The 14,630-nt window shown below is 35.0% G+C and overlaps 1 pseudogene; it reads right to left on the bottom strand.

Annotated features, from left to right (window-relative positions):
• Positions 1-2,135: 2,135 nt before the first annotated feature.
• On the bottom strand, positions 2,136-5,941 carry LOC121041951 (histone H3.3A-like; annotated as a pseudogene).
• Positions 5,942-14,630: the final 8,689 nt, after the last annotated feature.

The raw sequence follows: 14,630 nt of genomic DNA, 5'->3' as shown, positions 1-14,630 counted from the left end.
TCTGGTATTTGTCATTCTGGATTATTACTTAATATCATTGGTTATTTGACTCATATCTTTGCTTTTCCCCTTCCTTACCCTCATTTTGTTTTGTTTTGATTGATTGATTACTTAAGTTTTTTTTTTTTTCCTTAAACTGTTTTTCTCCATTTACTCATTTTATTTTAGTGGTTACTATAGAAATTTTAACCAATTTAATATACTGAACTCTAAAGTTTATAAAAATTCTATCCTTCTTCTAGACACTTTAGGAATGTTGGAACAATTTAATCATCTTTCCTCTAGTTTATAAAATTTTATTAGTATAAATTATTTCTATTATGGCTTATAAACTGTCAAGGCATTATTATCATTTATTCAATTAATTGGATGTCTATGTACTTACGTTATCCTTTAAAAAGTTTTTTTTTAATATTTATTTATTTTTGAGACAGAGACAGAACATGAACAGGAGAGGGGCAGAGAGAGAGGGAGACACATAATCCCAAGCAGGCTCCAGGCTCCGAGCTGTCAACACAGAGCCCGACATGGGGCTCGAACTCGGACCATGAGATCATGACCTGAGCCGAAGTCGGATGCTTAACCGATTGAGCCACCCAGGCGCCCATGTACTTATGTTATCCTTATTCATCAACTAATATTTTAGACTTTTTGAAACCAATGCCATTTTACTTATATTATACACTATGGAATTTCCTTTTGATAAAATCCATTCACAGCAGCTTGGGTTCGCCTGTCTGAAAATGTCCCACGTTATTCTTATTTCTCATATTAAAAGTGTCGTTTGTTTTTATTAGTTATAAAATTCTGTGTTGATAGGACTTGCATGTATTATATGTTTATAGTCCCTGGAATTTTACTAGTAAGAGTTGTTTCGTACCTGATTGTGAAGTAGTTTCTTCTTCTTCTCAAGATGATTTCTATTTCCTACTCCCAGGATCCCAATCCTGGAGATACTGGCAATCCAGGGATAATTTTAAACCGAATTTTGCATGATTTTTTTTTTTCCTTCCACATCATCCTTCCAGGGTGAATTTGATTTCAAACTTGGCTTATGGTTAGAACATCTCACAGGACAAAATTCTCTTTGTTTTTTGTTTTATTGTTTTAGATTTATTTACATCTTTCTCCCTATCTTGAGCACAAGTGTAGGAGACAGGTAAATTTTCCTCTTCTTATGCAGAGGTGGAAGGATGAGGGTACTGGCGAGTGATGGATTTTCCTTCTACTTCACTCTTAGGCTAATGATGTATCACCTTAGGGAGTTCTCGCTAAGAAGAAACCTAAGTTTATTACGTGTGTCTTTTCTCCCAAAAGGATGCGGAAACTAAAGATGAAGAATATAAGTGAGTAAATAGCCTTGAGGTGAAAGAGGGTTTTATGGTTCACTTACCTCTGTGAGTTCACTTAGATTTTGGCATTAAGATTTCAATTTCCTGGCTACCGATAAAATTAAACAATTTTTAAATGTATGGTAATCCAGCATTTTTAACTGGTTCAGCAGAAGAATTGACCAACTATTTATTGAGTTGGCTGTAATCATGAAAATAAAGTTATGTCCATAAATTTGTGTGCTTCAATAGGAGTTTTTATTTTTCAAACCTGAGCGTTAGGGAAATAGAGAGGACTAGAGGGAGACCTTTATAAAAATGTAAATTTCTTGGACTTACGGTTTTTTGTTTTGTTTTGTTTTGTTTTATAGCTTAATGCATTTTAATAGCAAACTTACAGGAACAGCACAGAAGACAGACAGCATTAAAAACAGGTCCTTGCATGTAGGACAACTCAGTTAGAAAAGTAGAGTGAATGGATGGAATCTACTGTATGATAAAAATGCTACAAACACCATTTAGTTGTCGTTGATAAGAAATTTACTTGTTTTAAAAAAAATCCAAGTGCTGGCATTGTCCAAAAAACTTAACAGGTTTATTTATAATTGTTATAAGGTTGAACTGCTGAAACGTGTTCACTGAAACATTTTGACGTGCATTCATGCACGCATTTATATTAAAAATTCACATACAAATGAAAATGGAGACACTGCCAATGCCTGATTTCTGTCCCCCAGTTTTCTATTTGCAATGATATACTTAGGTACTTTTGACCCCATGGTGGGGGTGGCGGGGGGGATATCTAACGTTCAGAACCACCAATAACAGGAAGAAGAGATTTTTTTTTTTTTTTTTTTTAGAATGAAATGTTTTCCATCAGGGTGGTTTCTTAAGCACATTCTCCACATACGCGGTGTGCTAGTTGGATATCTTTGGACGTAATTGTTACACGTTTGGCACGTGACACAGGTTGGTGTCTTCAAAGAGGCCCGCCAGATAGGCCTTGCTTGCCTCCTGCAAAGCACCAACAGCTGCGCTCTGGAGGCCCAGATGTGTTTTGAAGTCCCGAGCAATTTCTCACAGCAGATGCTGGAAAGGAAGTTTGAGGATCAGGATCAGAAGTTCAGGGGACTTCTGACAAGGTCGAATTTTGCGGGGTGCCCCGGTACCAGGCCGTAAGGATGAGGTTTCTTCACCCCTCCAGTAGAGGGCGCACTCGTGTGAGCGCCTCTTGTAGTCAGTTGCTTCCTCGGTGCTTTACCACCGGTCGATTTGCGGGCAGTCAGCTCTGTAGGAGCCCTGGTACTGAGACATCCTTCCTTTACCCCCTTCTTCGGCTGGAGCTCAGGGACCTAGAGGCGGTGCTGGCATTAGCAAGCGAGGGGGCGTGGCTGCGGCTGCAAACACAGTTATGTTTATTTCTTTTGCGAAAAAAAGCGAGATACAATCAAAGAAAGGCTGAAGAGGCCATGCAAGAGCCTAATCTATGTGATTTTTAATAAACATTGTTTTTTTTTTTTTTCAGTGTGGAAATAGGGGGAAAAGGAAGAATATAGAGTAATCAAAGAAAATCTCTTGAACTGACTTTGCATGATGGACCGACCTCATACAAACAGATTGGCTTTTGAAAATAAAGGGGCCCGTGGGGATTGCAATTTGGAATAAAAAGTGGAACTACCCAGAAAAATCAAGATTTACCTGGGGAAAACATGGAGAGGTCAAGGTCGGCGCAGCACCTGTGTTGGAGCAGAACGGTGGCTGTAGGCCATGGCTGGAAAGACTCTCAAGTTTCTATTTCTTTATTTTTTTCTTTATTGATGTGTTGCTGATATTAGTTATGGGGGCACTAAAAGTAGGCCAGCAGGGAAAGGAGCCACTAATAACAGATCTCGTGTATGCGTTCTTGTTTTTCTATGACAAGTAGGACTCACACTTTAGGTTGAGTAATTATTAATATTCTTGAACTTTATCTGAATTCTGGAGGCAGTGGGGTGGCCATCTCAGACAGGCAAGTCATTTCTGAGACAGATGAGGTATTTTATATTACTGTTAAGAGATGAAAACCTCATTTTTGGATCCTTAAATGGACTGAGAGAAGAAGGAATAACAAAGGCAAGAAATACATATTTAGGATAATTTAATGATTTTTCTTGTAGTGCAGATATGCAGAGTAAAGTGCATCCAATCAGTGGCATCTTGCCCTCCATTATATTTACATTATGAGTTTGCTATGTGGCTATGTTTTTCTTTTTTCTTTTATTTTTTCAGCACATCTCTGTGTCTCTTTTCCACCAATGCCCCTTAAAATGCTTACTAGATTGATTTTGGAGTCACACATCTAATTGTACAGGTGTGAAAAGTTTTTCAGATTCTACCTCTGTTATCTTCTCTGGTTGTGGGAAAATACTGGAAAAAACAAAAGCAAAAACTAGGAACAAAACTTGTGAAATATCTCTGGATTTGAAGGCCTTGAATTCGGTGATCTTTGGACGTTTCAATGCTAAAGAATTTATCTTGATATGAAGATTTTCTTTGAACCATCAACAATATTAACATTAGAGTTTTTGTCTCTATTGAGACATGAGAGAAATATTGGGCAGTTTATACATTCCTAACTTTCAAAGAGAATCAGGTGCATAACTGTCTTCTAGAGATAGCATTCTTGTCAGCCTGGTTCTGGCAAAAGCAGCAAAAAAAGAATATGTTTTATTCTTTATTATTTTTAAGAGTTTATTTATTTTGAAAGGGAGAGAGGGACAGAGAGACAGAGAGAAAGGGAGAGGAAGAGAGAGAGGATAAGAGAATCCCAAGCAGGCTCCTTGCTGCCATTGCAGAACCCGACACGGGGCTTGAACTCACAAAACTGTGAGATCATGACCTGAGCTGAAACCAAGAGTTGGATGCTCAACTGACTGAGCCATCCAGGCACCCCTCAGATATATATTTTAAAAAATATATCCTGGCTTAATTCTCAGATTAACTTAGGTTAGTTCTGAAAATTGAGGCAGAATGGAAGCAATCAGAAGCCTCAGTCTTATATGATATCCTTTCAGAGGTTCAATATGACAAATTTGTTATCTGTGTGACGTTATTTACAGCTTTCACTCACATGGTACTGAAATATAGGGTATTAATAATGGATTCTTCATATTTAAATAAGTTTATATGTGATACTGACTTTTTTGTTTAGATTTGTATTGTCTTGATAAAAACATACTTTCTCTTTCTTAATGGGAGGTCCTTAAAATACTTTGTTGTTATGCATATAATCCATTTTTAGGGTTTAAAAAAAATATATATATATACACACATATACATATATATATACATACACATATATATACACATATATACATATACATATACATATATGTATACATATACACATATATACATATGTATACATATACATATACATATATACATATACATATGTATATATGTATATACATATACATACACATACATATACATATATACATATACATATATACATATATATACATATATATACATATATGTGTGTATATATACATATATATGTATATATATGTGTGTATATATATATATATATACACTTCATATATGTATATATAAGAAAGAAACATCTCATCCTATTAACTTAGAAAAGGTATGCTCTGTCAGCATAGGTCAAATAACTCCATAACAAACATGCTCCAAAAATCTCTGTGACTTGAAAACCACAAATGCATATTTCTTGCTGCCTTTCATCCCCATTGAAGTGTAGCCAGACACTCCGTTCCACATACTCATCTTTGACTTATGGCCATCATCTCAAATTTTACTGGTCACCATTTCAGAGCTAAATGAGATTAAATATCAGCTTTTCCACTCACAACTCAAAATCCATATCTGGTTACGTGGCTACATCCGCTTAGAAGTGGGCCAAAAAGGGCATTCTTGGTAAGTACCTTAAAGGAGAAGATGCCAGATGGGTTTGCTGAACACTTTGTGACCACCAAAATTTACCCCTGTGATCACCAAATATCTGATTCACTCTTCTTTCTGCGTATAATATATGCTTACTCACCTCTCAAAGTAAACAAGTCTTAAGCACTAACTCATCATAATGACAATCTGAAAGTGATATATGTCGGTGTTTGCATGGAGGTGATATGTAAAATTCTCTATAGCAAGACCAGATATGACTTTTCTTGATCCAGATATATATGTCATTGGCCCTCACACCCCAATATATAATGGTACAACATATGCTGGAAAACTGCAATCAATAACACATTTAGAAAGGGGAAGATGCCTGGGTGGCTCAGTCAGTTGAGCATAGGACTCTTGACTTCAGCTTAGTTCATGATCTCATGTGGGATAGAGTGCTGGGTGAGGCTCTGTGCGTGTCTGAGATTCTTTCTCTCTCTTTCTCCTTTTGTCCCTCTCCCCCACTCAAAAAAAAAAGTTGCGGGGGGTGTAAGATACACAGCAGGTAGTAATCTATAGCAATCCTGAAACCACCACTGGGCAAACTTTTGAGATATCCTTACCCTCGTGGTGAGGAATGTTCTTTGAATATTCTCTGATTCTGCTCTGCGGGAGCAGTGTTTTCTCAGCCTAATGTTTTCTGTGACTCTTTGCATGTCTTTCACAGATTTTACCCTCTATTGCCATTCCTGGCCACATCTGATGTTCAAAGTAGAAAACTATATCCTCCTGAGGACTGAATAACCTTCCCATCCATATTCCTTTTCAGAGAAAGCTTGTTTTAAGTCTTAGACAGTTGCAATCTCTTTTGGTGTAAGTTATGGTTCTTTAGGCAGTATGACTCTCTCAGTAACTTATCTACCTTCTTAACAATTGGAGTCCAATCAGTTCCATGTGCCAGTAACTACAATGACAGTTCTGTCTGGGAGGGACATCCCTCTTTCCCTAGACTTATTCACAAATAGCTTGAGCTTATCAAATTTAGTAAGCATATTGCATCATTCAACCTTTTTCTGAACAATTTTTCCAACAAAAGAGACTTTCTGAAAAAAAAAAAAAACAACACACGAATTCTTTCAGAGGCTTTAGCAGTAGATGTAATGGTTCTCCATTTGATTTGATCTCCTTGCAATTTGGAGTTTGATATTTTTGTTATGACTTTCCTTATTTTGATCTTCATTTTCTTAGGGTTAAGGAGCAATATCTACTTCCAACATAAAATTTCTGAAGTCTTTGTATACTCTTTTATCCCTTCTTTCAAATAGATTATTTACTGAAATAATTTCTTGTAATATCTTGTCAAATACAGGTGGTACATGCACCTTTGACGACTATCATTCTGATGCGCGATTTCTTCTCTGAATGCTACAACATCATTAACTATGTATTCTGACTGTCAAACTATCTCAAGTGATTGTTTAATCAAATGTTTTGATACCACATAACATGGATTTCCATTTTTCAGTTCCTTGCCTTCAAATAACCCATTCTTAAGACTGCCATGTATTTAGATTTGTTTCTTTGGTGATAGCAAATCTCTCTTTTGGTATGATGCCTGTGTCAGTCCAAACAGACCCTTGAAGCGAAAGTTCCCAACCAAGATATCACAAACTGGGAAAACGGGTAAAAACATTCTTACCAAATTAGTGAAACATTTGCAGGTAGATGACTAATTTAAAGATTCTTGTGGAGATAAGAGTCCGTGTTCAAAATATGGGGAGGTATTTTCGTATTCAAGTAGCTCAGGAAACCGTACTAGTGACTGAGTAGTGATCTTTTCCAGAGTACACACTTTGACATCAGTGTTGAAAAGAGTGGGAAAAACACTAACATAATGAATACTACCATCATGATGTTGGTCCAGGCTTATGGAAACATCAGTTAAAAAGGGTTAATTTAAAATACTGGATACAGCTATAAGCACCATTCAGCTCTTGGTAGCACTAAGTTTCAAACACTTGTTGGTTCCCTGGGTACAAGAGTTTATACCTTCCTTTCAATTCATATTGAAGGCATTTAATTCAATCCAGATACACTATTCTATGTCTCAAGTATTTTGGTCTGGTGACTAGATATCATCAAATTATACAAATAAGAAAGACCCTCAAGTAATTAGAGGACTAGTATAAGAGTGGGGGAGAAACACACACAAAGTGATATTAATGTATAGAATGTGGGTGGTACAAATGGCCTGGGTATTCAACAGTGAGGAATACTTGGAAGGAATCATAAAATGCTTTCTGAAGAATGTATGTTTTGATACTGGAATTGAAAAATGGATACAATGTCAATGCATACACATGAATCTGAGTATGGGAAAGAGAATTAAACGTAAGGGGACCACAAAAGATTTCAGGGGGATATTGTTGGGGGAATTGTAAGTGGGTGCGCTGGGCTGTAGAGAAAACAATATAAGAAACCTGCTGGAATTAAACCATAAGAGACTCTTAAATACATAGATGGGGGTGCGGGGTGAAGGGAAAATGGGTGATGGGCATTAAGGAGGGCACTTGTTGGGATGAACACTGGGTGCTGTATGCAAAGAATCATGAGAATCCACTCCCGAAGTCAAGAGCACACTGTATACACTGTATGTTAGCTGACATGATAATATAGGTTATATTTGAAAATTTTAAAAACATTGCAAAATATTAAAAAATAAAAATAAATAAAATAAAATAAATTTTTAAAAAGCTGATGGAATTAAAAAGCAATGTGAAATTAGGTATAGGCCAGTCTTCTCTTTGCTCGATATGTGAATACATTTTCTCTCCTGGCTTACTCTCTCCAGTACCTGAATCTTCACTGATTACTCTCCCCTCTTGACCACTAACATATTTATATCACATAATGTACAATACAATTATAAAAAGTATTGGTTTGTATATGTATATGTAAACATTTAATTTTTGTCCTTCTGATGGCTGAACTCTCTATAGATTTTCTCATATGATTATGGTATATAGTATAATATTGACTATTGATTAATTGTAAAAATAAGTTAAAGTTACCATATGAAATATAATTCAGGGCCCATTGCTATTTTTTAAAATAAAAGTTTACTACAACACAGCCACATTTGTTTATGTACTATCTATGACTGCTTTCATAATACAATGCCAGAGCTGAGTAGCTGTGACAAAGACTGGCCTGCAAAACCTAAAATATTTATCATCTGGCCCATAACAGAAAATTCATCCACCTCTTACACAGTGCATTTACAAATGTGATCAATACGTTAATATTTTCACATACATTTTTATCCTAATCACCAACCGTTCTGTGCCAAAGATATTTCCAATATATAGCCTCCAAAACAAAGAGAGAATATATGATCTATTATGAATTACTTTTAACAAGTCTTTGCCACATGTCTATTTAGATCATTAGTTTCAAAAGGAAGGGCAAGAAACGATTGACACAACAATTATTTAATGAAAATAACCAATATATATAGTTCAGATTATGTTATCTAATTGGAAGAGATTAGGAGGTTAAATGCCAGAGTAAATAGTACTTTGCTAAAGATCTCTATTGAAATTTTAAAAATTTTGCTATGACTTTACAAATAACATTCTAGCCAACATGCTATCACACCTATTTGGTTTCCTTCCAAGGAAAGAAAATAAACTTAACAAAGAAATAATTCATATGGCTGAAAAGGCAGAAAACCTACTCTCTTTCTTACACAGCTATTCGTACTGGGTTAAGCATAGACATAGCAAAGATAAGCTACTGGCTTTAAAATTTCTACTAAAAATTGGAGCCGTTTAAGAACGTCACACATTTCCAGTAAGATCTGTGAACCACAGTGTTTGGGAGATGTTAGATCTGATCAACACCAAAGGACAGTCATAGAAACATTAGAACGTTTACTACTGAGCATTTGCATGGACAGGCTATAAGTAGTATGTGTATTTCTTTAAATTTTGCTCCAAAATATGATGCATGTTATAATAAAATATTATGTTTTATTTAATACTTTAATATTTAATTTTTGTCACATAATGTTAAATAAAGGAATCTAATACTGATAGCAAAAATTATTAAAGAAATAACGTGCCAATCCTTATTCATAGTTAACTACCACTTAGAACAACTGTCTACTTACATTAGACACTAACGTAAGTAATATAGTAAAAGTTTAAGTGAATGGGCTGTAGAATCAGAGAATCCTAACCTCAAATCCTAGTTCCTTCTCTCTTTAGTTGTATGGCCCTGATTGATTTAGGAATTTTTCTGAGCCTCAGTTTATGTATAAAATAAATTTAATAATAAGACCTAGTTCTTTGGTTTGTATTAGGTTTAAATGAGAAAATGAGCACATGGGAGAGAATTGGCACCAAATAAATGTCTTGTTATTGTTGTTTACTGTCGTGGTCTCTAGATTTCCAGTGGAAGATTATAGTAATTGGAAGAAATAGTCATTGGTTAAAAAAACAAACCAAAACAAAACCCCCAAAATGACAACCCATCATAGTCCTGCAACTAGTTGGTGAAAGAAAAGCCTTGAAAACAAGTGATCTTCCTTCATTTCCTCATATTTTACCATTGTGTTCTTTTTAATTTTTGTACCTGGTTGTACTATTATTTTTAACTCTAACTTAAACTTTTTTTTTCCTAGTACTCAGAAAGAAGTACCCAATTGTGATCGAGGATTCCTGTGAAATGTGGTAGACACAAAAGATACAGCAAAGCAAAACCTACTTTTTAACTTAAAATGAGATTAATTTGGGGCGCCTGGGTGGCGCAGTCGGTTAAGCGTCCGACTTCAGCCAGGTCACGATCTCGCGGTCCGTGAGTTCGAGCCCCGCGTCAGGCTCTGGGCTGATGGCTCGGAGCCTGGAGCCTGTTTCCGATTCTGTGTCTCCCTCTCTCTCTGTCCCTCCCCCGTTCATGCTCTGTCTCTCTCTGTCCCAAAAATAAATAAAAAACGTTGAAAAAAAATTTAAAATGAGATTAATTTTTCCACAAAGGAATGTATTAAAACATGCCGCTTTTAATGAAATTATATAATGAGAATAGCATTATCTACTATTCTCACCAATAGTAAAAAGTTCTGATTAACTTTCAAAACAAAAAAGTTTAAATGGAAAAAGATATGCATTGAAGTGGACTTTACATATATATGCACATATATATGCATATATATACATATATATATGCATATATATATAATGTTCTGATATAACTTTTAAAACAAAAAAAGTTTAAATGGAAAAAGATGCATTGAAGTGGAGTTTATATATATATATATATATATATATATGTGTGTGTATATATATATATATATATATATAAGTACCCATTGTGATCGAGGATTCCTGTGAAATGTGGTAGACACAAAAGATACAGCAAAGCAAAACCTACTTTTTAACTTAAAATGAGATAAATTTTTCCACAAAGAAATGTATTAAAACATGCCACTTTTAATGACAATATATAATGAGAATAGTATTATCTACTCTTCTCACCAATAGTAAAATGTTCTGATATAACTTTCAAAACAAAAAAGTTTAAGTGGAAAAAGATATGCATTGAAGTGGACTATATATGTATTTGTATATATACATATATATTTGTATATATATATACACGTATATGTGCATATACACACAAACATATATATATATTTATATATATGTTTATACATATGTATTTATATATATATATTTGGTGACTTTTATATATATATATGTTTATATGTATATATTTGGTGCCTTTTGAAGATTTGAACAAGATTCATATCTATATATTAGTTGAGATTGAAAAATGTGAAACACCAAGGCTTTCTCACAATATGCCAAGTTTTAACTTTCCAGTCTCTAATGAACAAGATATAGTTGCACGGGCAAACTAATGAGAAATATGGATAAATATTTCAACACAGAATAATGTATTCTCACAGTACATGGATAAAACACATGCGCCTCAAGTAGGAAATACGCTGTCTATGTAGTTCCCTTCTTTTAAACTGCTGGAAAATTATTGATTGGAAACATTTAGAAGATCAATTGGTGAATGCTCATAGTTCATCATAGAGACATTTAAATATGGTGATTATGCTACTTTTGAACTGAGTGTCGATTAAATTTTCTTATAGGAAACCATACTTGGGGAATTACCTTAAAATAATCTTAAATCCCAGATTAACCTTTTCTAATTGGCATGCTTTAGAATCATCAGTCACAAATTAACAAAGTAGACAGGTTAACAACAACAACAACAAAAATGCCCATTACACCACACAACAAAATGTTCCAAAAATAATGAACTTACACCTACTACAATAAATACAGTGTGTGTATATGTGTGTGTATGGGACAGAAGTGTCTATAGTTGCTGATTTAGAGTTGATTTCATGTTCTTTGCATTATGAAGTAAATCAAAGGCCATTTTATTTCCTCTTAAACCTCAGAGTTTTTTTGAAGTAAGGGAAAAAAGCCCTAGCTTTATTCTAAAAGCTGTAAGTACATCCTTATTGTGCTAGAATTTTGGCAACTTTAATGCGAAAACTTGACATCAAGAAGACACAAGATTTGTGGAATTTACCACTGACAAAGACAGCAAAAGTGTATAGTCACTTCTGTGACGACTGGCATGATTGGATATAATGGCCTCATTTCTATCGGGCTTGTGAAAGGGATGATGGCAAAATAACTATGGGTTTCTTTTATGGCCCAAGCAAGTAAAAAAAAGAAAAAAAAAAAAAAAACAAAACAAAACCCAGAGTAGGCAGCTTCCTATGCTTTATGTTTGGACTGTTAATTGATACTGAACAGTGTTTATAAACAAAATCTATGCCATTCATTTGATTGTGAGTTTTTTAAAAATATTTTATTAAAACTTTATATTTTTATTTATTTTAAAAATGTTTAATGTCTATTTATTTTTTAGAGAGATAGAGCACAAGCAGGGGAGGGGCAGAGAGAGAGGGAGACCCAGATTCTGAAGCAGGCTCCAGGTTCCGGGCTGCCAGCACAGAGCCCGACACGGGGCTGGAACTCACAAACTGCGAGGTCATGACCTGAGCTGAAGTCAGGCGCTCAACTGACTGAGCCACTCAGGTGCCCCAAGACTTTAGATTTTTAGAGAAGTTTTAGGGTCAGACCAAAACTGAGAGGAAGATACAGATTTGCTATTTGTCCCCTGCCCCAAATATGTATAGCTAGCCCCCTAATCAACATCCCCAGCCAGAATGGGACATTTGTTAGATTTGACAAACCTACATTGACACATCATAATAACCCAAAATCCATAGCTTACTTTACTTAGTTCACTCTTGGTGTTAAACAACCTATGAGCTTGTATAATGTAAATGACACACGTTCCTTTATTATGGTATCATACAGCATATTTGCACAGCCCTAAAATTCCTTGGTTCTCTGCCTATTCATCTTTCCTTACGCCAACCCTTGACAAACACTGATTTTTCTACTGCCTCCATAGTTTTGCTTTTTCCAGAATGTCATATATGTGGAATTATACAACAGGTAGCCTTTCCAGATTGGCTTCTTTCATGTAGTAATGTAGTAAGGTTCTTCCAGGTTTTTTCATAGTTTAACACTTCACTTCTTTTTAGCACTGAATAATATTCTATTGTCTGGATAGACCGCTATTGATACGTTCATTGTTCGAAGGACATCTGGATGGCTTCCAAGTTTTGATAATACGAAGAGAGTTTCTATAAACATCTGTGCACGAGTTTGTGTGTGGCTTAACTTTCCAACCACTTTCGGTAGTTGAAAGGGGCCATTTTGTATTCTGACCGGCAATTCCTGAGAGTTCCTGTTGCTACACACCCTTGCCAGCAATTGATGGCAGCAGTGTTTCGGATTTTGGCCATTTTAATAGGTATTAGTGATATCTCGTTTTTAATGTGCCTTTCTTAGTAACGTATGCTTCGCATCTTTTCATATGCTTGTCATTTATACATCTTCTTAGCTGAAGTATCTGTTGAAGTAATTACCCCCCTCTTTTTACCTCAGAGTGGTTGTTAATCTTGGATTTTAAGGATTCTTCTACATCGTGGGTAACAGTCATTTACAAGTATGTCTTTTGCAAATATTTTCTCCACTTCTGTGGTTTGTGTTCTCATTCTCTCGACATTATCTTTCACTGAACAAATTTTTTTTTAATTTTAATAAAATGCAGCTTATCAATTACTTATTTCATGGGTCATGCCCTCGGTGTTGTATCAAATAGTCATTGCCATAATCATGGCTATCTACAGTTTCTCTTATGTTATTTTCTAGAGTTTTATAGTTTTGCATTTTTCTCTTAGATTTATGATCCATTTGGGGTTAATTTTTGTGAAGGGTATAAATACTGTGTATAAATTTACTTTTGTATATGTATGTCCAATTGTCCCTGGCTTATTTTGCTGAGAAGACCATTTTTTAAAGTTACTTATTTATTTTGAGAAAGAGAGAGAGAGAGAGAGAGAGAGAGAGAGAGAGAGAGAGAACACGTGCACATGATGGGGAAGGGCAGAGGGAGAGAGAGAATACCAAGCAGGCTGTGCACTGACAGTGTGGAGACTGATGTGGGGCTCGAACTCACAAACCTGTGAGATCATGACGTGAACTGAAATCAAGAGTTGGACGCTTAACCAAGCCACCCCAAAAGACCACTTTTTGTTTTATTTTAATGTCTTGGCTCCTTTATCAAAGATTAGTTGTCTGTATTTATGAGGATCTGTTTCTCGGTTTTCTATTCTATATCAATGGGTTTTTTGTTCGTTTTGTTTTTTTGTTTTTGCTTTGTGTTTTGTTTTGTTTGTTTTTAATCTATTCTTGCAATAGTACCATTCTGTCTTAATTAATGAAGCTTTATAGTAAGTCTTACATTTGGGTAGTGTCAGTCCTTCAACCTAAATGTTTTGTTGTCTATTCTGGAACAGAAGAGACATATAAACTTTAGAATCAGTTTGCTGTTTCCCACAAAATAACTTGGTGAGATTTGACTGAGGTTGCTTTGAATCTATACATCGAGATGGGAAGAACTAATATCTTTACAATATTGAGTCTTTCTATACATGAACATGGAATATCTTTCCAATGATTTAATTCTTCTTTAGTTGTATGAATCATAGTTTTGTAGTTTTTTTTTTAATAAAGATATTGTACATATTATGTTAGATATATACTTTACTAGTACATTTTAGGGGGGTACTCATGTAAATTACGTTTTTTAATCAAATCATTTGTTCTCTGCTAGTATATAGAAAGGTGATTGACCTTGTATCCTGCAATCTTGTCGTAAGGACCTTGTATACTGCAACCTTATTATAATGAATTATTGTTCCAGGAGAGTTTGTTGTTCGTTTGTTTTTTTGTCAGTACT

This window comes from Herpailurus yagouaroundi, unplaced genomic scaffold (assembly GCF_014898765.1).
Source record: "Herpailurus yagouaroundi ecotype Mexico unplaced genomic scaffold, PumYag 28, whole genome shotgun sequence".
Lineage (NCBI taxonomy): Eukaryota > Metazoa > Chordata > Mammalia > Carnivora > Felidae > Herpailurus > Herpailurus yagouaroundi.
This window is presented reverse-complemented; position numbering and strand designations above follow the sequence as displayed.